The following is a 25,716-nucleotide window of genomic DNA, read 5'->3' on the forward strand; positions in this document are numbered from 1 at the left end:
ATGATATTGTAATGAATCCTATTTACACATTAAGAATCTATATAGTAAACTAGGGATTAATGTTTATGATTAAGAACCTTATTCCATGTTGTGTAAACTATATATATGTTTAACTTATATGTTATTTTACTAATAATTTTTTTTTGTAAGTTTGGTAGGACTCTCCGATTTTCAAGTTTACATGTCCATTATTCACCCCACTATGGGGGAGGGTAGCACAAGATTCGAACCCAAGATATTTGGTTTGGTGAGACTTCATTCCATGGCCATGGCCACTTGAGCTACCCTAAGTAGACATTATTTTAATAGTAACAATACTAAAGTTTTAATTTAGTTAATTTTTTTAAAATAATAATAATAAAGTTTTAATTTTTTTAGCAGATCCTCAAATAAATATTTTGGTGTTTATTATGAATTGATACTTATCCACTTTCACAACCATTTAATTTATATGACTATACTATTTATAATAAATTAATAATATAGTGAAATAAATCAAAAACAAATTTTATTATATTATTAAAAATAAATTAAATTTACTCACCTTTATTTTGATTTTATTATTATATTGATGTCACTATCTTTATTAGGCCAAAACTTTAAAGATAATGTAATTTTATTTCAAAATTCATAATAAAGTGATAAAGAGGTCATTTAGGCTCTAGAAGTACTTGTGGGACCTTTTATCCTTACACTAAAATAAAATAAAGTAGGAAAAAGAAATTGTGTCTGTTAGGCACTGGTTTCATAATAGTGTCTGAGTCTTTTAATACATCAAGTCACACAATTTTGAAAAATGTTCATATGAGATGTTTACATTAATTGATATAGATTAGGAAAAACAATTTGTGGGTGGAAGCTTTTTAACATTTTAAGTTTGATATTTTTGAAAAAGTTTTTATGAGAGGTTTACATTGATTTTATGATTTTACAGAAATATAGGGGAGAGACTTCTATTGTTATGCAGGACCAATAATTTTTATAATAAAGGTCTCACACACCTATTAAAATATGATCCAAAAATATTCATAATTTAAGCATAAATAGATAATATTAAGTTACATAAGTTATTAAATTAGGTCCAAAATGGGTCCATATATTGATTGCACTTACAACTATCCAACACTAGCCTTTACTATCACATTTTGATAAGACATCCTCTCCCAAGTACTTCCAGGTTTGATTTAGAAAACAAGACAAAATAAACTTGCAAAAATTCCATCCCATACTATCAAATAGTACACACATCACATCAGACCAACCCCAATAGATATACACTAGAGCAACTATGACCAAAGTTCATTGATACTTGCACAAGAATAGGGAATGTATGTGTCAACCATAACTGCATATATGTTCATCAATGCAACCTGCTCAAGACAATAAATGACACCAACACAAAAGATTCATGAATTAAACATAAGATTCATGAATTAAATACAATATTCAGGAATTAAACACAAGAAAACACAAAGGAAAGCACAAGGATCAACCATAAGAGTTTATCAGCCACTGGATCACATCCAAATCAATCCACAACACACATTTGAATTTGAAAATGGCAATCCATGTCAATCCTCCATACCAATCAAATTCAATACCAAAAAACTATAAAACAACCTCAACCCATCCTAAATTGCTTCATAAGCTTTCATTGTACTCATCTACAGCTGGTGACATACAATCAGAGACTGTGTGCACATTGTAATCAGGTTTGAACACTTCAATTTTTTCTTTCTATTTTTTTTAATCTTCCATTAATTTAAAATATAAATAGCTATGAAAATCCCAAGAAATACAATTAAGGTAGTTATGGTAAAATACCTCGTGATGTTTTCAACATAAATTATAAGAGTTTTGCAGCTCTTAGATATCAAACTAAAATTTACAAATGAAACAATTTTGGACACATAGCCAAAAATTGTAGAAGCAATTTTATAGTTCCTTCAAAGCAAACAAGGTAGCTTCCTATCCATCATATGAGGGAACCAAGAACTTGGAAGAAGAAGCAGAAAGATTTGAAGGCTAAGAAATGTGGGCTTGTTCTACATGCTAAGAGTAGAAGAAGTCAATGGAATATTTATACTGGACACTCAACTCATATGACTATAGACAAAAACATATCTGTAATATTGAAGAAAGAAAAAGAAGGATATGTCACTTTTGGGAATTATAAATATGCAAAAATTATAGGGAAAGGAACAGTTAGCCTTGGAGATGTGGTGGAAAAAAATGTTTTACTTGTTAAAGGTATGAAGCATAATCTGTTATGTGTTAGCCAAATGTGTGATAAGGGACACACACTTATATTCAATTCAAAATTATGTGAAATAAGGAAAGAAGGATTAGGGAAATTGGTTGCAACAACAATAAGAACTCCAAACAAAATGTACATCCTAAATGAGATTAGAAAGGAAAAATGTTTCCTAGGAAAGGAAGATTAAATTTTGCTTTGTTATAGGAGATTGGGGCATCTACACTTTGATAATATTTTCAAGCACATCAAGAAGGAAGTTGTAAGGGATATGTGTGAAATTAAAAAACCTTCAAATTCTATGTGAAAGTATTGTTAGCATGGGAAAAAAAAAAGTGAGTTCAAAACTAAGGAACATTCCATGACATAACCATTAGAACTTGTACACACTGATTTATGTGGGCCAACAAGAAAAAAAGGGCTAGATGGTGAATAATACTTCATGTTTCTTGTTGATGACCTTAAAAGGATGAGTTGGGTTTGTCTTCTTCAAAAGAAGCCAAAATATTTTGAAAATGATAGAATATTCAAGAAACTTGTTGAAAATTAAACCGATTTGAAAATAAAATGATTGAGATTAGATAATGGAGAAGGATTTACTTAAAATGAATTCAATGATTACTATGAAGAATATGCAATAAAAATACACTCATCAACATCTAGAACTCATCAACAAAATGGAGTGGGTGAAAGAAAGAACATATCAGTGGAAGAGATGGCTAGAAATTTGTTGCATGAATCCAAGCTAAGTAATATCTTTTGGGTACAAGCAGTACATATAGTTATTCACATTTTGAATAGAGGATTTCTTAGAACCAACAATGAAAAAAATCCATATGAACTATGGAAGGGAAGACCAATGGGTGTCAAGAATTGCAAAATATTTGGAAGAAAATGTTTAATAAAGAGGAATTACCAAAAGTTTGGAAATTTTGACTCCCGGAAAGATGAAAACATAATTTTTGAGTACTCATGTAAAAGAAAAGCATACAAGTGCTACAATCTTTGACCCGACAAGATAATAGAAAGAATAAATGAGAAAATTGATGAAACAAACTTGTTGAAGATAAATAAGGAAAGAAAAAATACACTCATCTTTGAAGAAAAAGAAGAAGAGGAACACCAAGAAGAGAAGTAACAAGAGGAAAAAGAGGAAGAAGAATATAATCAACAAGATTTTCAAACACCTTCCACACCTAAACATTCATATCAAAAGAATCATCCACCATAACAAATCATTGGGATGAATATTGTAGGAGTAGAAACCAAAAGAAGAAAACAAGAACAAACACCAGGGCAAGGACATCTATCACTATTACCCACAATTGACCCAAATAACTTTGAAGAAGCTAGAAATGATGAACATTGGATCAAGGCCATCGAAGAATAATTAAATCAAATTGAGAAAAATGAACATGACAACTTGTTCCAAGAACCAAGAAAAAAATGTGATTGGTACAAAATGGGTTTTCATAAAGAAATTAAATGAGGATGGAAAGGGGACCAGAAATAAAGCAAGGCTAGTGTGCAAAAGATATGCCCAAGTTGAAGGGATAGACTTTGAAGAAAAATTTTCTTCAGTATTTAGAATGGAAGAAATAATAATGTTATTGGCCTATGCATTCTCCAAAAAATAAAAGTGTATCAACTGGATGCAAAATAAATCTTTCTTAATGGGGAGCTAGCAAAAGAAGTCTACATAGAACAAGCAAAAGGATTCCTGTTATCAAAATACGAATACTATGTCTGTAGATTGAACAAATCCTTGCATGGACTTAAGCAAGACCCTAGAGATTGGTACTCAAGATTGGATAGGTATTTGCAACAACAAGGATTCAGAAAGGGAAATGTAGACAATAATCTCTACATAAGGGAAAATCAAAACAATATGATCACCATTGAAGTATACATTGATGACATCATATTTGGAAGTGATTATGATAGATTAAGTTATAATTTTGCTAAAGATATGCACAATGAATTTAAAATATGTTTTCTAGGAGAGTTGAATTTATTTTTGGAACTCCAAATATCTCAACTAGATGGAGGAATTTTCATCTCTCAATCCAAGTACATCAAAGAAATGTTGAAGAAGTTCAAAATAAAAGACTACAAACCTGTGAGCACTCTTATGGTTACTGGATGCAAGTTGAGAAATTAAGATGAATCCAAGGAAGTGGATCAAAGACTCTATATGTCAATGATTGGTAGCCTACTATATGTGATAGCTTCAAGACCAAATTTAATATAAGTAGTTGGAAAGGTTGCAATATGTCAAGTAGCACAGAAGGAAACTCATGTTGTAGCAGTGAAAAGGATGTTGAGATATCTCAAAGGAACAACAGGATTTTGGTTGTGGTATCTGAAAGTAAAGGAATTAACATTGGTACCTTACATAGGTGTAGATTAGGAGGGAAGTATAAATGAAAAAAGAAGTACATGTGGAGTGGCCTTCTACTTGGGAGAAATTTTATTATATTAGTTGAGCAAGAAGCAATCATTCAAGTATCCTTGTGTATAACAAAAGAAGAATATATTGAAATAACAAAATGTTGTACTCACATTTTATGGATGAAGCAAACCTTGCAATACATTCAAGTAAAATATGATGAACCTATACTAATACTTTTACAGAAACACTAGTGCAATAAAAATCTCCAAGAATCTAGTGACACATTCCAAGGCCAAGCATATTCCTATACAGTTTCACTTTCTAAGGGAGCAATTCATAGAAAAGAATATCAAGATATAGTATGTTGAGACATAGGATCAGATTGCAAACATCTTCAATGTACCACTTCCTAGAGAGACATTTTATTATGTCAAATAGAAATTGATAGTAATTTCTACTCTAAATTGATTTGTACAATCATCAGCAAAGAAAGACAAGGGGAGAGACAATGTCAAGAGGAGTTACCTTTTTCCATTGATGTCAAAGGGGGAGAGAAATATCAAGAATCGCGAAGATAGAGGGAGGATGATGCTTGCCATAAATGAAAAAGGGGGATAGTATTGAAAGAAGTTTTGATTGATGTCAAAGGTTGTCAAAATGAAAGATAAAGTTACATATTCAAATAACACATTTCAAAATATTGTTTTTGGATTTTTGATGCTCCATTTGGATACCCTATATTAGGATACATTTTTACTCCATTTACCTAGATCAAATGGAACCATAACATATATGGTTGGAAATATTATTCTGATACTTTTCTAATGATATATGGAAAACCCTCTAACTTCTCATAATTGAGGAGAAATGATTTTTCAAATATTCACTATATATTTTGTTAGTTTCACAAGATAGACTAGCTAGTGGACACGTTGGCCCAATCTAGAGCCTGAATGCACTATAAATAGGTGTGAGAAGGAGCATTTCAAGTCATTAGTTGAAGTAAATTTGGATCTGTTCAAAAAACTGAAGAAAAGAAGGAATTATAAGATTCATACTATCGAAATATGTAACTAGGTTCAGTCTTCATAAATATGAAATGAACTCTTGATTCTTGTATATTGTAAAGAGAAAGAAAGATTATTATTGTTATTTTTGTAGCATGGGTTTCATGCTCAATGTCATTTTATTTAAAGGTCAAGCACCCATTGAGTGCTTATATAGTTTTGCATAGACTCAAGAAGTCAATAGAGTCATTTTCATATGAAGAAGACCCCATTGGGCATATTGTAGCATGTCAAAAGAATTAATTTTGTATTTAAAGTGTCAAAATACCCCTCTAAGACAAAGTCGGCCTAACAAATAGGAAGTGGGCCACATTAGGACATGTCGTCATCCTTGGAAGCCTATTATGGGAACTCACTCAATTCTCATCATCTAAGCGAAGAAGAGCCAGAAGAAAGACAAGTGAAGAAGGATAAAAGGATAAAGGATGAAATTTGTGGGTTGATTCTCTCTCTCTCTCAAATTTTGTAGTTGGGGGTCGAAATTATGCAGCTAGAAGAGATTTGACTAGGGTTGACTTGGATAGAATAAGAACATCATCTGGAAGGCCTGGTTCGGTCTTGGAAGGGTATTTGTTTTTGTTTAGAGGTCTTGGAATTCATCATTTGAAGAATTGATCTAGGTGGATATTGGTGGCCACCTGCCAAGTCCACCTGGACCCCCACCATTGTTTCTCTCAGCATTTTCAGTTTCCTTAACTGTAGCACAACTTACTATTTTTAGCAGTTTTTCGGGTCCTGAACTTCTGGAGCCGTTTTGAGGCCCTAAATGACGTTTTTTGGGAAATCTGGGGGCATCATGGGTCCATGGACCGATGTTGCCCTTCCCAAAGTGGTAGTGCTCGGATAGATCTTTCTAACGAACTATTGTACGCGTCAAACGGAGATGGTATGCCAAAGTTACGACCTCGGGAAGTTGATGTACCAATTTACCCAAACGGGGCCCACAGTTTGGTGTTTCATCTCCTAGGGTTAGGTTTTGGAATGTTAAGGATTTTCCATTGTTTCTCAACAATAAATAGGCCTTCGAGCCTCATTGTAACATAGTTCAGAGGCATGTAGCCACCACATCTCTTCTCAGAAATAAGCTACCATCGCCCTAGCTAGTTTATTTCCATTTCTGGTTGTAAGCATATTTCAGTATTTTCCATTAATGAAATGAAGTATTATTTCCGCTGCATCTTTGTGTATATGGTTATCTCTGTAACTTGTTGCGTTCCTGTTTAAATCCGCATCAGTGGTATCAGAGCGGTCTGCTTTTTCTCTGTTTTTCTTTGCATGTCCCCAACAAGGTCGGGATATAAGGAGTTAGGGCTTGAACCTTTGCAAGACCAGCCTCGCAAATCCCGAAGGCCTCCCATGGCGGATGAGAAGAACGATGAGGGGGTAGGAGATCCCATCAAAATCTTGCTCGAAGAAGCCCTCGAGCGACAACGGAACGTGATGATGGACAACTTTGCCCAAATCCTTCAGCGGCTACCCAGAAGCGACGCATCGGCTTACAGCAGCTACTCTGGAAATGCCACGCCCTTTAAGGTACAAGTCAATTTTGAAATCCCCATATTCGAGGGTCAGATAGACGCAGATGCCGTAGATAAATGGTTAAATCTGCTAGAGGGTTATTTTTCTATTCATGAATTTTCGAGTTGGGAAAAGATTGTTTTTGCTCTTCTCAAAGCAGCCCCCCACGTCAAGGACTGGTGGGAAACCTACTGCGAGCAAAAGGATGAAAGTACTGGCTCACTATTTTCAGCTGCACCCACCTGGAATTCATTCTGGGATGCCATCAAGGAGCAGTACTACCCTGTCGGAAGCTATGAGGATGAATACATAAAGTGGACCACGCTGCGGCAGGGAAGGGACCAAGACGTGCCGGAGTTCACCAATCTTTTCCACACCCTTCACACAAAGTTGGGTATCAAGGATTCGGAGCAACATTTGATACTCAAATACCGTGGCTGCCTGCACAAGTACATCCAGGAAGAAATACAATTCTTGAACATCTCCTCGCTCGGCGCAGCATACCGATATGCCGTCAAGGTCGAGCAGAAGTTTAAACAAAAGAAGCGAGACTTTGGATCTGCGAATCCAAAGCAGGGGAAAGGTGCCCCTAAACCACAGAATAAAGGACAAAGCCAAGGCGGGACAACCCAAGACAACCTGCCGAAGCTACAAGCAAAGAACAGCGCCGCGAAGCCAAGAAAGGACAATGGAAAATGGTGTGAGTTCCATAAGAGCTCCACTCACAACACAAGTGAGTGCCGGGCCAAGCAGTCACTGGTGGCTGAGCTAAAGGTTTCAGAATCAGATGCATGTTCCGACTCTGAGTCAGAACCCGATAAGGGGAATGAAAAAGGGAAGCAGATCATTGATGCGGATCCTAATGCCACTGTTGCTACCGCCAAGATCCAGAAAAATGAACCAGAAGATCCAGAGGAGGAGGAGCGTCTCTTCCACTCCCAGATGTGGGTAAAGGGCTCCTCGATACAGTTCATTGTTGATAGCGAGAGTCAAAAGAACCTCATTTCAGCAGAGTTCATGAAGCGGTTGGGCTTACCGACCACGGCACATCCACAACCATACACCATTGGGTGGCTTCACCAAGGACGAGATCTTCGCGTGAGCCAGCAGTGTCACCTTCCATACAACATCAAGCCCTTCACGGATGAGGTATTGTGTGACATTGCTCCCCTTGAAGTTTGTGATGTATTATTAGGACAACCATACTTGTGGAAGCGACATGATGTGTATGAATCAAGGCCCCGTGCTGTTATTATTGCATTGGGAAATAAGTTGTACAGGATACCAGAGGTAGCACCACCTACCGCCATCTCTTTGATTACCGCAAAAAAATGCAGTAAGATCATTTCTAAAACTAGGAAATTTGTTTTCCTGATGATACGCCCTCAAGGAAAGAAGAAGACGGTGGCCGCGGCCTCCAGATGGGGTCCCTCTACATGAAAAATACAGATGGACAAGGTTGTGGAGGAGTACGAGGACATCTTCACCTCCCCTGCAGGGGTTCCTCTACACTGTCAGGTCAAGCACTCCATCGATCTAACCCCAGGTGCGCCGCTACCCGATGGACCAATTTATCGACGCTCCGTTCTGGAGAACAATGAAATCAAGAGGCAGATTCAGGAGCTCCTGCAGAAAGGTCACATCCGTCTGAGTTCATCGCCTTGTGGGAGCCCGATCATGTTGGTACATAAGAAGGATGGGACGTGGAGACTGTGTATTGACTATCGGGCGCTGAACAAGATCACTATTCATAATAGGTACCCAATCCCGCGGATTGATGACCTCCTGGACCAACTAAAGGGGGCGAAATATTTCAGCAAGATCGATCTGAAGTCAGGATATCACCAGGTACCAATCGAACCCTCTGATGTGTGGAAGACTACCTTCAAATCCAAGGAGGGCCTTTTCGAATGGTTGGTTATGCCTTTTGGATTGACGAATGCTCCTGGAACCTTCATGAGGCTAATGGATGACATCTTGCGGCCATTCACCAATTCCTTTGTAGTAGTATACTTGGATGACATTCTGATCTTCAGCCAGAGTTGGGAAGAGCACCTCCACCACATCCGACAGGTTCTCCAAACACTGTGGCAACACAAGCTATGTGCTAATTTGGAGAAATGCACTTTTGGCATGACCCAGGTTCAGTATCTGGGATACATCATTGATGAATAGGGGGTGCATGTTGATCCAGCCAAGATCCAAGTCATTCAGGATTGGCCATCTCCAACCACTCTAACAGAGCTCCGCAGCTTTCTAGGTCTTGCCAACTTCTACCGCAGGTTCGTGTTGGGGTTTTCTCATATTACTTGGCCCTTGAGTCAAGTCACCAAGGAAGGGGCGAAAGCAAAATTCTTTTGGTCTGAATCTCAACAGAAGGCATTCATGGAGTTGAAGGATCGCCTCTACACGGCACCAGTGCTCGCATTACCAGATTTACAACAACCATTTGAGGTCGAGACAGATGCCTCTGACTATGCTATTGGGGCAGTCCTTACTCAACATGGACATCTAGTGGCATATCACAGTGAAACACTTTTAGACACAGTCCGGAAGTACCCCACTTACCATTGTACATGCCTGCCGACAATGGAAACATTACATTTTGGGGAAGGAAATGGTCATCCACATAGACCATCGACCCCTGCAGTTCATACAGACCCAAGGGAAATTGCAGAATGATCGCCATCAAAAGTGGTCTACATACCTGCAATAGTTCCACTTGAATATCAAGTATAAGAAGGGCAGCACCAATAATGTTGCAGATTGCCTCAGTCGACCACCGATCATGGCGTTAACCACCGTGCTCAACTCTTGTGGGCACGAGACTTCTGATTGGCCACTTCTCTACAAGAGCGACCCAGAATTTGGCCACACATACCAGACACTCTTGGAGGGTCGGCATGTTCCAGATTTTCACCTCCAGGATGCCCTGTTATGCCACCTGGGTCACCTTTGTGTTCCTTCAAGCGAGCATGCCAAGATGATTTGGGAAGCACACTACAGTCGGGCTGCTGGGCATTTCGGGGTCGAGAAAACAGTGGCAGTACTGCAAAATTATTTCTATTGGCTGAATCTTCGACAGGATGTTGGGAATTACATCAGATCATGTACTGCCTGTGCCATTGCCAAACTGACCATTAAGAAGCACGGCCTCTATACCCTGTTGCCTACCCCTAGTCGACCTTGGGAATCCATCTCCATGGATTACATGTCAGGCCTTCCTTCCACTAAGCATGGAAATGACTGTGTTTTTGTGGTCGTCGACAGGTTCTCGAAGATGGCCATTATGGCGGCCTGCAAGAAGAATATCACAATAGAAGCCACTGCTAAACTCTTCTTTGAACGAGTGTGGGTGCACTTTCGGATCCCACAGTATATCATCTCAGATCAGGACAGTCGGTTTCTCAGCACATTTTGGTCCAGTCTCTGGTCAATGCTGGACACCAAACTCACGAAGTCCACAGCCTTCCATCCTCAAACTGATGGCCAGACAGAGGTTGTCAATAGGATGATTGTGCACATTCTGTGCATGTATAACTCAAAGCATCCACGCACATGGGACGAGAGCCTTCCCTATGTTCAGCACAACTACAACCGAGCTCTTTACAGCTCCACTGGCCATAGCCCTTTTCAGGTGGGTTTGGTATTCCAGCCACTATGCCCCATTGATGTGGCCATGCCACTTGCAGCTACTCGGATAAATTCAGCTCATGTCCAGTCCGAAACAGATAAGGCCACCAGCTTCATTGAACACATCCAACATATTCGTCAACAGGTCCATGACATTCTTGAGAAATCAAATGCCAAGTACAAGCAGCGACATGATCAACATCGGGTGCCACATAAGTTTCAGGTGGGCGACAAAGTCTGGTTGCATTTGCAAAAGGAATGCCTTACTAGAGCCTATCGGAAATTGAGACCACTCCGATATGGTCCTTACACCATTACTAAGGCTATGGGAGATAATGCATTTGAGCTCAGCATTCCCCCATTCCTTGGCCTGCACCCAGTGTTCAATGTGGACCGCCTTCGGCCATACTTTCCACCATTGCTAGACACATCCGACATTGCAGAATAGATCAAACCCACTGAATTAAATCCAGATTGCATGGAACAAGCTGCAACTGATCGGATCATGGACACACAGATCAAGAACACTCGCCAACAGAATATCCAACTGTATCGAGTTGTCAAAGCAGGCCAACTCCTTTAGCAGGGCAAGTGGCTCACCAGGGAACAAGTTCAGCAAAAGTTTCCTCATCTCATGGAGGAACTCTACACAATGGGGACCATTGCTTCCTAAGGGGGGAGGAATGATCCAGGCGGATATTGGTGGCCACCTGCCAAGTCCACCTGGACCCCCACCATTGTTTCTCTCAGCATTTTCAGTTTCCTTAATTGTAGCACAACTTACTATTTTTAGCAGTTTTTCGGGTCTTGAACTTCTGGAGCCGTTTTGAGGCCCTAAACGACGTTTTTTGGGAAATCTGGGGGCAACATGGGTCCATGGACCGATGTTTCCCTTGCCAAAGTGGTAGTTCTCGGATAGATCTTTCTAACGAGCTATTGTACGTGTCAAACAGAGATCGTATGCCAAAGTTACGACCCCGGGAAGTTGATGTACCAATTTACCCAAACGGGGCCCACAATTTGGCGTTTCATCTCCTAGGGTTAGGTTTTGGAATGTTAAGGGTTTTCCATTGTTTCTCAACAATAAATAGGCCTTCGAGCCTCATTGTAACACAGTTCAGAGGCATGTAGCCCCCACATCTCTTCTCAGAGATAAGCTACCATCGCCCTAGCTAGTTTATTTCCATTTCTGGTTGTAAGCATATTTCAGTATTTTCCATTAATGAAATGAAGTATTATTTCCACTTCATCTTTGTGTATATGGTTATCTCTGTAACTTGTTGCATTCCTGTTTAAATCCGGATCAAGAATATATAAGAAGAGAAGAGATTTGCGGGTTTTCCTCTCAAGTGGAGAGGTTTTGGCCCTAGCTTGTAGCCTACACCCTGTGTTCTTGTGTACTATTAATGTTCATGTTTTGGTAGTGGTTTGATGATAAGAAAAACATAATATTAAGAGAAGAACATAATAATAAATTAAAAGTAAAAATTCATCACAAGAAGTTATTGAATATAAGAGAAATCATCCAAATTGTAGCCCTATAGATTTCTCAACATGGTATCAGAGCTAAGGTTGACAAAGGGCATAATGAAGATCACAAAATCTTTGAATAATTCATTAAAGCAATTCTCTATGATGGTAAGTCACCTCAAGTAAGGCATCAAAGAATTTCGGAATCTCTTATTATATATAAAGAATCATATGGCAAAGACGTCTTCTACAAAGGACAAAGGATTATTCTCTGCACGTATAGGTACGTTTGAAGATGAAAATATATGGATAATTGATAGTGGAGCATCCCAACATATGATAGGTGAGCACAAGCAACTAAAATCCCTCTCAGGAGGAAAATATTCCTACTCTATTGAACTTGGAGACAAGAAGAACTATCATGAAAGAGGGATTGGATCTACTTCACTAGAGCTAGAAAATGGAGGAAACATACATCAGTACACCAGTACTGTGTTGGGTCCCTATAATACTAGTAATTACCCCATTACTATTGTAGTTATACCCCTTATTTATATTGTTGTGCCCCTATTACCCACATATTGTTATTTTTGTGCCCCATAGAATCCCTCTATTATTATTTTTGTGGCTTTATATTATTATTGTTAGGTCGGCTGGATTATATTGTGACTCCTTAGACTCCTATATATAGAAAGGAGGTTTTGTCATTTGTATCATCCAAGAATTGTTCATTTATGTAATCTAAAGGAGGTTTCCCCCTCGAAGAGGCTGAATTCTAAGGTGTTGATCTTTCTTTTCTATCTTTTCTTGAGCTTGTTTCATAACATTTGGTATCAGAGCTTTGGATTCTAGGGTTTTGCTGCTCCAAACAGGTCATCGTGGAATTTTCGCTATAATTTTTTTCTGTGACGTTTCAGAAGTCGCAAAAAAACCCATTGGAGAAGAAATCGCGCTGAACCTTGGGTCCAAATTTCAGAGTTTTTCGCGCGATATTTTCGGAGATATGATCTGAGGAAGTTGGTCTTTTTGCAGACTCCTGAATTACACTCAAAACAGGTGACCTGGGAAAAAGCATCATAACTTTCTTTCTGAGCATCGGATTGAAATTTCGTAAGAAGGTACAGAAAGAGGACAGACTGTAGTTTTCGTTTATATATTTTTTAGAGTCAAAGGTTGAAACAGTGACACGTGGAACATCGTACAATTTCACTCTACTGAACTAGTCTATAATCAAGTCACCGTGGGAGATTTCGCATAACTCTTCCTTGGAGAATCCAATTTGGGTCAGACTTGTGGCATTGGAAAGAGGACACAGAGGGCTACTATAGGTCACAAATTTAGAACTAGATAATCAGAAAGTACAGAGATACATCGGAGGCAATATCGAGCTCCTACAAAGTGAAAAAATGTGTGTATATTTTCTTTAATTTTTGCTTAAGCTTGGTTTGAAAATTTATTTTGAAGGAATTCAAAGGGCATATTAGAGAATTATTATCAGTAACTGATGCCCTGAGGAAAGAAAATGCAAACACCTAGTAAGGAGTCTGAAAGCTCTAGCATGACTCATGAAGAAGAAGAAGAAATGCTATATGATATATCAAAATTACAAGAACAAGTGCAACGAGTGTCACTTGCACAAAAAGCAACAAAATCTAAAATGGATGGTTTAAGGAAAGATGTAGAAGCTAATATGGATGGTTTAAAGAAAGGTGTAGAAGCTAAGATGGATGGCATGGAAGCTAAGGTGAATGGCATGGACGCTAAAATTGATGGCATGGATGATAAGATGGATAAGTTGCTACAAGAAATAGTCACTAAGGGTGAAAGAGTACTAAAGGAAACTCATGATGAGAACAAAAGAAATGTTAATCATGATTCCATAGACTCTAATGTTGGATCGAAGTCTCACCATGTTCCAAAAATCGATATGAGGAAGTTTGATGGCAAGGATCCCGCCACATGGATATTACAGATGGAGCAATTCTTCGATCTCAATAATGTGCAAAACACACAAAAGGTACGTATGGCAACTTTATATTTGGAACCAAATCAGTTTGTATGGTATCAATGGCTTTGTTCTCGTAAACAATTTATCACTTGGGCAATTTTTACGGAAGAATTGATAGCACATTATGAGGATACAAAAAGCAACACTTTTTTTAGCCAATTGATAAGTCTCAAACAAAAGGGTTCAATAATGGAGCACATTGAGGAGTTCCAAAAATTGAACATAAGGGTAAAAGATATTCAAGAGGAGCATAGGATTGATGTGTTCATAGGGTCTTTAAAGGATAATATCCAACATGATGTGCACCTTTGGGAACCTGATTCATTAGAGAAGGCATTCAGGTTAGCAAGAAAAATGGAAAGCAAAATTATGGCAACTAGGAAGCATACCATTCACAACTATAAAGACGGAAGTGTTGTTGCCCATAGTCTTCCACAACCTACAAGGTTGACACCACAAAAATTGGAAGAAAAAAGAGCAAAAGGGCTTTGTTACAATTGTGATAGCAAATACACAAAAGGTCATAAGTGTGCTGAGAAGAAATTATTCTACATAGATTGTGAAGAGGAAGAAGAAAAGGAGCAAGAAAGGTCAAAAGAAGAGGATATATTCCAGGAACAAAGCCTAGATGAAGAACAAATAAACCCAACCATATCTTGTAATGCATTGGCGGGAATTACCACTCCTCAAACCATCAAGATAGAAGGACAAATCAAGAAGAAAAAGGTAATAGTGTTGATTGATTCAGGAAGCACCCACAATTTTATTCATTGTAGGGTAGCAAAAGAATTGAATTGCTTCCTATATCCAGCACCAGAGTGTCAAGTGATGATTGCAAATGGAGGAACAATAAATTGTTCTGGAAAGTGCCATAATATCAAGCTATCCATGGGAGAATATGTATTGACTAGCCCAATGCTTTCCATTCCAATGGGAGGTGCTGATGTTGTACTAGGAGTCCAATGGCTACAATCCTTGGGTACAATAGCTTTTAATTTTCAAGAAATTTTCATGAAATTTTCTGTGGAAGGAAAGGAAGTTGAATTAAGGGGTATTGCAGGGAAACCAGGAAAGATAATCAGCTCTAATGGCATGACAAAGCTTCTAAAAAGGGAGCAAAGAGGTGTAATTGCACAATTATGTTCGCTAGATGTTTCCACATTGGAATCATCTATTTCTCCAGATCTCCAAAAAGTCCTGGACAATCATTCCAAGGTATTTGAGACTCCCAAAGGTCTCCCACCTATGCGTGATCATGATCATGCTATTCATCTGATTCCAGGAAGTGTTCCTCCAAACATCAGGCCGTACAGATATCCATATGTCCAAAAAAGTGAAATTGAACGTATGGTTGCAGAAATGCTAGAGGCTGGTATAATTCAACCGAGTCAAAGTTCTTTCTTAGCTCCAGTAGTATTGGTGCACAAGAAGGATGGATCATGGCGCATGTGTCCAGATTATAGGGAGCTCAACAAGCTCACTATTAAAGATAAGTTCCCCATTCCTGTCATTGATGAATTACTGGATGAATTGCATGGATCAATTTACTTCACCAAGTTGGATCTTCGTTCGGGATATCATCAAATCAGAATGAAGATTGAAGACATTCCGAAAACGGCATTTAGAACTCATGAGGGTCATTATGAATTTTTGGTCATGCCTTTTGGCCTTACCAATGCACCTTCAACATTTCAAGGTTTGATGAATTCAATTTTCAAACCATTCCTTAGAAAATTTGTGTTAGTATTTTTTGATGATATACTAATCTACAGCAAGTCTTGGAAGGATCATGTTGAACATGTTGACAAGGTGCTACAACTATTGGAGGAGAAACAATTATATGCAAAAAGATCCAAATGTTTCTTTGGAGTCCAGGAGTGGAATATTTGGGTCATATTGTATCTCATGAAGGAGTTAAGGTAGACCCTAGCAAAATTAAAGCCATTAAGGAATGGAAAATCCCCACATCCATAAAGCATCTGCGAGGATTTCTTGGGTTGACAGGTATTATCGCAAGTTTGTTAAGAATTATGGGAGAATAGCAGCACCTCTAACAACATTATTGAAGAAAGATTCATTTTCATGGACTCCGGAAGCAACAAAGGCCTTTAAACATCTTAAAGAGGCAATGTGCCAAGCACCGGTCTTAGCTACACCGGACTTCACAAAAACCTTTATTGTGGAATGTGATGCTTCAGGAAATGGAATTGGTGTTGTTCTAATGCAAGATGAAAGACCCATTGCTTTTGAAAGTCGTCCAATCAAGGGAAAGTTTTTAAGCAAAGCTATTTATGAGAAGGAAATGTTGGCAATACTCCATGCACTTAAGAAATGGCGACCCTACCTAATGGGAAGACACTTCAAGGTAAAAACGGATCATGATAGCCTTAAATACTTTTTAGAACAAAGATTATCCTCTGAAGAGCAACAAAAGTGGGTCACAAAGATGTTGGGTTATGACTTTGAAATCATCTACAAAAAAGGGAAGCAAAATGTGGTGGCAGATGCACTCTCAAGAAAGGATGAGGATGTGGAAGCATTGTTGTGTGCCATTTCTATTATCCAACCAGATTGGATAAATGAAGCAAAGGAGGAATGGAAGAATGACGAAGAAGTGTGGGCACTTATTCGAAAGCTACAACAAGATTCCAGTACTTCTGATACATTTAGCTGGCAAAATGATTCGTTATGGTACAAAGATCGCTTATACCTCTGTAAGAATTCCCAGCTAAAACAAAAGATTCTTATGGAATTGCACACTTCTCCCTTAGGAGGGCACTCAGGATTTTTAAAAACTTACCACAGGGTTAAGAAGGAATTTTTTTGGGATGGCCTTAAATCAGATATTCAAAAGTTTGTGGTGGAATGTTTGGTTTGCCAACAAAATAAAGTTGAAACAATTAAGACACCAGGTCTATTACAACCTTTATCCATTCCAAGCCAACGTTGGGAGGAGGTTTCAATGGATTTTATCACAGGTTTACCCAAGTCTGAGGGAAAGAGTGTCATCATGGTGGTAGTTGACAGACTTACCAAGTATGCACACTTTTGTGCATTATCACATCCATTTAAAGCCAGTACAGTTTCTACTGCATTTATGGAAACAGTTCAAAAGCTACATGGAAACCCAAAGATTATTGTAAGTGACAGAGATCCCATTTTCACTGGAAATTTTTGGACAGAATTATTTTCTTGTCTTGGTACTCAGTTAGCTCATAGCTCATCTTATCATCCTCAATCTGATGGGAAAACTGAGATAGTAAACAAATGTTTGGAAGGATATCTTCGTTGCTTTGTATCTGATAAACAGACACAATGGGTCAAATGGTTGCCTCTGGCTGAATGGTGGTATAACACTTCCTTCCATACAGCAACAAAAATGACCCCATTTATGGCACTTTATGGGTATCAACCACCATCAATCACATCATATTTAAGAGAAAATTCTAAGGTTCAGGCAGTGGAACATCACATCGAACATCAACAACAAGTCCTCCAACTCTTAAAGGATAACCTCGTGTTGGCACAAAATAGAATGAAACAACAGGCAGATCAACATCGCAGTGAAAGAAGTTTTGATGTAGGTGATTGGGTATTCCTACGGCTACAACCATATAAGCAAATGTCCCTAAAGCAAGCTAAGAAGGATAATAAATTATCACCAAAGTATTATGGTTCGTACAAGGTGTTGGAAAAGATTGGTACTATGGCATACAAATTGGAGCTTCCTGCAGCTTCTCGATTGCACCCAGTTTTCCATGTTTCATGTTTAAAGAAGGTTATAGGTGACAAGCTCCCAGTTCAAACAATATTGCCAGAACTTGACGAGGAAGGAAAAATTATATTGGAACCGGAAGCAGTCACAGAAAAAAGAACTCGACAGCTACGAAATCGATCAATTTCAGAGTATCTTATCAAGTGGAAGAACTTATCCACTGAAGATTCCACATGGGAGGATGAGAATTTTATGCAGAAGTATCCAGAACTGCTCAAGCGTTGAGGACAACACTTTTTTGAAGGAGAGGGGCATGTTGGGTCCCTATAATACTAGTGATTACCCCATTACTATTGTAGTTATACCCCTTATTTATATTGTTGTGCCCCTATTACCCACATATTGTTATTTCTGTGCCCCATAGAATCCCTCTATTATTATTTTTGTGGCTTTATATTATTATTGTTAGGTCGGCTGGATTATATTGTGACTCCTTAGACTCCTATATATAGAAAGGAGGTTTTGTCATTTGTATCATCCAAGAATTTTTCATTTACGTAATGTAAAGGAGGTTGCCCCCTCGAAGAGGCTGAATTCTAAGGCGTTGATCTTTCTTTTCTATCTTTTCTTGAGCTGGTTTCATAACATACTGCTTGTACCCAAAAGATATTACTTAGCTTGGATTCATGCAACAAATTTCTAACCATCTCTTCCACAGTTATGTTCTTTCTTTCACCCACTCCATTTTGTTGATGAGTTCTAGATGTTGATAAGTGTATTTTTATTGCATAGTCTTTATAGTAGTCATTGAATTCATTCTAAGTAAATCCTCCTCCATTATCTGATCTCAATCATTTTATTTTCAAATCAGTATAATTTTAAACAAGTTTCTTGAATATTCTATATTTTTCAAAAGCTTTTGGCTTCTTTTTAAGAAAACAAACCTAGTTCATGCTTTTGTGGTCATCAACAAGAAACATGAAGTATTATTCACCATCTAGTCCTTTTGTTCTTGTTGGAAGACATAAATCAGTATGTACAAGTTCTAATGGTTTTTTCATGGAATGTTAGTTTTGAACTCACTTATTATTTGTTTTCCATGCTAACAATAATTTCACATAGAATTTGAAGGTTTTTTATTTTCACGCATATCCCTTACAACTTCCTTCTTGATGTTCTTAAAAATATTATCAAAGTGTAGATGCCCCAATCTCCTATTCCAAAGGAAAATTTAATACTCCTTTCCTACGAAACATTTTTCCTTTATAATCTCATTTAGGATGTATATTTTGTTTGGAGTTCTTATTGTTGTTGGAAACAATTTCCCTAATCATTCTTTCCTTATTTCACATAATTTTGAATTGAATATAAGTGTGTGTCCCTGATCACACATTTGGCTAACACATAATAAATTATACTTCATACCTTTAACAAGTAAAACATTTTTTTCCACCACGTCTCCAAGGCTAACTACTCCTTTCCCTACAATTTTGGCATATTTATCATTCCCAAAAGTGGCAATCCTTCTTTTTTTTTCTTCAATCTTACATATATGTTTTTGTCTCTAGTCATATGCTTTGAGTGTCCACTATAAATATTCCATTGACTTCTTTTACTTTGGGAATGTAGAACAAGCCCACATTTCTCAGCCTTCAAATGTTTTTGCTTCTTTTTCCAAGTTATTGGTTCCCTCATATGATGGATAGGAAGCTACCTTGTTTGTTTTGAAGGAACTATAAAATTGCTTCTACAATTTTTGTCTATGTGTCCAAAATTGTTTCATTTGTAAACTTAATTTAGTTTCATATCTAAGAGCGTCAAAACTATTATAATTTATGTTGAAAACATCACGAGGTATTTTACCATAACTACCTTCATAGTATTTCTTGGGATTTTCATAGCTATTTCTTACACTTCTACCCCTAGCATAGGCTCTACCATTTGTAGAATTATGGCCAAAATTATTTCAATAATATCACATAATTCCAAGAAAAATATTCTGGTACTTGAGCATAGGTGATCTTCATGATGGCGTTGTCCTTCTAAAGCCACAATATTCTTCTTGAACCTTCTTCATTGTTGGTTTTTTTACATTCGCCATGACCGACTTGTAGCTTCTTTCTTGATAAGAACCTTGAATGCATCAACATAGCATCCTATCTTTGCTTCATTTTTTGTCATCATAAAGCTTGAACTTTATCAGTATTATTTTATTTATATCCTAGTCCAGACTTGTCACTGAATGGGTTTTGATTGATGTTGATTCATTAAATATTCTGGTACTATTGTCAAAATTCTACCAGATATCCTTCTTCCGTAGCTCCTTCCTCAAGGATACTATCTCAACTTCTAGATTCCTAATTATTCTCTCCTTCTCTTCTAGTTATTTCTTGAGAGTTTCTTTAATCACTTTGGATTCCTCTAATTGTAATTTTAGATTTATGATAGTGTGCTCAATATCTTCAAAGTTCCTATTGGGACTTCGTAAACATTCCTTTAGTTTCTTCACCTCTTCATTGAGTACGAGGATTTCTTACTTGTTCTTTTAAGATCTCTTAAGGAACTAACTAATGCTTCCTCATGATCCACTTCTCTTTCTTCTTATTCTTCATAATTTTCAGAAGTTTCATTATAATTATCTAATTCCATGAATAGCATTCTATTAGAATCATTTTCACTATCATCATCTTTATAAGATGAGCTACTATATTTTCTTGAATAGAGACTTTTCTTCCTGAAGAATTTTCCCTTGTTATTTACTTTGATTCTTTTATGATATTTCTTTTTTTCTTATAACTTTCTTCTTCATCGGTAGCTTATCGCTTTTCAAAGGGACATTTACAAGAAAAATGACCAATTCTACCACATTCATAACATTTTAAAGGAATATTACCATTATAGTTTCGAGTTCCTCATTTCAAATTTCTCACAAAGTTGGCTTCTTCTTCATTGTCTAAATCATCACTATATCTAGAGCTTATTTTTATTTTTTCTTGTTCTTCCTTGTCTTCTTGGAAGCCTTGAAAGCTTCTTCCCTTTTCGATGGATTTTCCTATTTTTTCCCTCATTTCATATGCTATAAGAATTCCATATAACTCATCCATGATCAACATAGATAGATATTTTCTTTCATCTAAAGTTGATATTTTAGAATTAAATCTCATTGGGAGAGATATTAGTATATGTTGAACGATGAATCTATTTGTGATCTTCTCTCTAGGTCCTCTCATAAAGTTCATGATCTCACCAACCTAGAGAATTTAAGCTACAATATCTTCATCTTCCTTCATATTTAGGTGTTCAAATTGTCCTCTATAAGTTTGAATCTTTGCCCCTTTGAATTTTTCATCTCCTTCATACACATTCTTGAGCTTATCCTAGATTTCCTTTGCCAATTCACAATGCATAACACTTGAAAAATTCTGATCCTGTTAACCCTAAAAGAATGGTATTGATAGCATTACCAACACACATCCACAAATATCATCAATTCACTCCACACAGTTTGACATTTACATTCCGTTCAACAATATTTCATGAATCATTTAACATATGAACTTAACAATATCTATATATATATATCTATATATATATATATATATATATATATATATATCTATATATATATGGAGCATTTTCTCTCACCTCCCACTTATTATCTTTCAAACTACTTGTTATCACAAAATCAGGTACTATGGGCTGCTACTTAGCAAGATCTCATGAAACTATTTCAAACCAGGCTTTAGACTAAGGCTTAGCCTCCTTAGTCAGAGAGGGCTCTCTCATAGGTTATTGATATTGAACAAGATGGCTAACTCTTACAAGACACATGAAAAATAAGCTGGCTGGACAAATATCAAAATGATTCCCATTGGGCTTATGGAGTCTCACACATCTCAGCAAACAAAACACTATCCTTTCATAGAAGTCAGGGCACTTTACATCTAATGTTCAAACATAACTTACATAAAACACAGCTTGCAAAGCATACAGGAAGTCAGAGCATTAAACATGAATTCTGAGTGATTATGCTGTAACAAGACTGTAAAAGAACACTAAAGGGAATAAACCATCATACATTTGAACCATTAGATCTATTGTGAATCCTGAGAAGAAGCAACAGCTATTTGCATTCCTGAAATCTGCTATACATAAACCAAAATAGTCTTGTCTTTTATCAAAACATCCAACCCTGAATACATAGATGATCTAGCCATATATAGGAATATGCTTCTAACTATCTGGAGCTTCCTCCTCCAGCATGAGGGGAGCTCGATTCTACCTATGATGACACCTACTAACCTTTAACTAACTAATAATTACAGCTGACTATTCATTGACAGCGCTGGAATCCTAAAACAATTAAAACTCTACTTCTACATCATGCTGGAAATAGCATTTATTACAATCAAACTGGTGCTCCTGCGAGGAAAATGAGAGAACAGGTTCATCCTCTGACAAATGGCTTCTTTAAGTTTGGTTGTGACAGGTGTCTGTAGTTGCTTGTTGGCCTTTAATATAACATGTTCTCCCACACCCTGAAATATAGGAAACTGTTCCTGATTGTCGGTCTTTGGTTTGCCTCAACATATTCGAATCCAAAGGAGTATGCTTTTAACCTTTCATTAACCAAAATAGAGCGGATTGCCACATCCTGGACAGGTGTCTCTCTTTTTAAAATTCCCGCTTGTATACCAAACTGCCTGTTTATGTTAAAAAAACCACCTACAGCAGTTTCGTAGCGCGCTACGAAACTGCTGTGTGATTTAAAAAACATTGTCTTCCTCTAAAATCCTCACAAAATTGAATAGCTGTTGTTTGCTAGGCTTCACGGTTCACCATTTGAAAGATACTGCCATCGTAGACAAACCCACTGGTTGCAGCTGTTGCTATTGGTCATTATGGAAAAACTACCCTGTTGGTGGCTTCCTTTAGATTCTTGTCAAAATATGGGTATGGATTTGGATCACAGTATGCTGGAAGCTTTTCAAACTTCAAGAGAAGATGACAGAAACGTGATTCAAACCACCCTCTCCAACTCTGAAAATCATCTTCATCTGAAGCTGTAACATGGATTTGAATGAAAAAATCATAACTAGAGCAGAAAGGAAACCGTTCAAAGAGTACATTCCAGTCACCACTGTTTGGCAAAGTGCTCCAATTTAACTCCATTTTCATTATTGCATCCTAGCCACGTGAAAATTCTGACTTGAGTTTTTGTAGGGTGCTTTTTGTAACATTGTAACTGCAGCGACTATAGGGGTACACTGGTATGATAATTGGCATATGGTGATGTCTATCTAATCCATCAGAATAATCAGGCTGGGTCTCCACCAATGTCACTGGAGTTGGCCACTGCCAATGTGCATATATCCAAAAGAATCTTGAAACCAGCATACTGACGGTGGCATTTGGAAACATTTGGCAAACCCGTGCAACAAGCACAGCCCAGTGTATTCCTCCAAGAAACCCGAAAGTATGTGAATATATTCCTCTCCTCTTTGCCCAAAACTTGATACATCTCAGGGTGGAACGGAAGTTCTCAATCTTGGGTACTAGCTGAAGGATCCGTGCGGTAACTCTGTATCCATTCAAACCTTTGACAGTTGTATCATCAATATTCTCAAGCAATTTTTCATCGAGAATATCCATATCTTCTGAAATTGTTCTCAGACTCATTTGTCTTCTGACATGCTTCTTGCAATGCTTGAAATGTCTTTAAGTTCTTTTTCAGTAGTGATAAGATAGCCTTTTGCCTAAAGATCGCCCCTAAAGTCTTATTTTTACAATTAAAACAGAGGCGAACCATGCCATCCCATTCCTTGAAACTAATTGGAGGAAGAGGATTACAGGGTTCAATACGTACAACCGAGGAGTCAACTTTTGGAGGAGGCCTGAAATTGTTCTTGCCAACTTTCAAGAGATGTGAAACACAAGCTAGCAATTGAGTATTCACTCAAAGCCGGCAATACAAATTATCTCCTGGATTTGCAACAAGTCTCATAGCAAACTCTCTTTGGAACATGATAACGGCACATCTAAAATTGGTCTGTGTGATAACAATTTAAATGTAAGCGAAGAAGATATCTGATAAGGAATATTTGCTACACACACACATCGAAATAAGGCAGTTCACATTTGAGAACATCTCCTTGAATGACCTGCAGCCGAATGGCACTGCTTGTGCCTTGTACCCTGCGCTGCAATTCCAGCACCATACGAGGATCCAACTCGACTGCTATTACCTTCTTGGCTACCTCTGATACCTAGTTCTGCGTTTTCTCTGATACCCACGGTTCGGAATAGAAATACAATCAATACCTTATCACACTCTGCATCAACTGAACATATTGACTGTAACAAATACCCATTATTATTGTACACAATTTTGAGATGACAAATACGGTTCTGTTAGTTCCAAAGAATAAAGTTGCAGGCCCTTTCCTATACGCTCCCGTTCAAGGTCATGAGAAGCATAATCTCCCCACCGAAGTTGCACATCAATCCAATCTCTATCACTTGCCTTCTGATCAAAAATATCTTTAGACTCTGCCACAAAGAGGATCCAATCCATCAAGACACCGACTATGCGGATGCATATAGATTAACCAAATGGGCAAACCTATTTCCTCCAGCGCCATTTGTATTATCACTTATGTTGGTGCTAGACAAACGACCTGGAATTGCGGTTCCTATTGAAAGTGCATTATGTCCACCTCATAACCACCGCAACTTTCGCTTATACAACTGTCAACCGTCTCTTTGCAAGCACCCATATTATGACATGTTGCATTACCGCCAACTTGGAACATGAGTGATACAGAAGGGCAGCTCATTTCCATTCCTTACACATAACTTGGTTGAACTCAATGAATCCTTCCATTGGCCATTTTGGATCAACAGCCCTGCTAGGATTTTAACCTCTACTGAAAACTCGAACAAATCCCCAATTTCGTAGCATGCTACGAAAACACCTAAACATGTAGCGCTGCGAAACTGCTAAAAAAGAATTCAGGCGCTGCGAAAACACCCTGTCTTTAAGCTAGGCTAAAAATTTTTGGCAACAACATTTTCAGTGATAACAGTGGCTCCACTTGGGATAGTGTGCCCTTGTGGTGCACTAAGAACCTGCAGTTCCAGTGCCTTATAGAATTTATTTGACAAACAGAAATTTGCTTGACAAGCATGACTGTAGGAGAAGGAAAGCTACTTCTAATGAAAAATGCTCAGTTGACCTTGAGCTTATTTGCATTTACCTATACCTACCTACCCTAACAATTTCAATTTCTTTCTGCTCAATCAATATGAAATTTCCAATGTAGCCAATCCTCTGTTTTATCTGATATTTTATTTCTTTGACCGCATTGGAGTTCAGAGCCAATCTGACAGTGTGATGACCGCTGCCACTGAAATTGTCTCTGATCTTTATAAGTAAACTGAAGCACTGGAGAGTAAAACTCTTCCATGTAATCAGCTATAGGATCCCAGAACACATGAACAGCTTGATTCTTCTTGTAACCTTCTGGCTGTGCAAACTGATCTTCAACAGCAGTGTGCATTTCCTCAAGCGTAAAAGAGAAAGGAACCAGCACTCTTTCCTTGTGTTTTGTCATAGAAAGCTTCTGAAAATAATGATCATGATTATGGAAACTATATGCC

General features: G+C 37.7%; 1 pseudogene; it reads right to left on the minus strand.

The window, feature by feature from the left end:
• Nucleotides 1-23,692: 23,692 nt before the first annotated feature.
• On the minus strand, nt 23,693-24,631 carry LOC149209554 (ribosomal RNA small subunit methyltransferase pseudogene; annotated as a pseudogene).
• Between the last annotated feature and the right edge of the window lie 1,085 nt (nt 24,632-25,716).

This window comes from Pinus tabuliformis, chromosome 1_2 (assembly GCF_031772625.1).
Source record: "Pinus tabuliformis cultivar Carrire ecotype Pingquan chromosome 1_2, CPIR1, whole genome shotgun sequence".
Classification (NCBI taxonomy): domain Eukaryota; kingdom Viridiplantae; phylum Streptophyta; class Pinopsida; order Pinales; family Pinaceae; genus Pinus; species Pinus tabuliformis.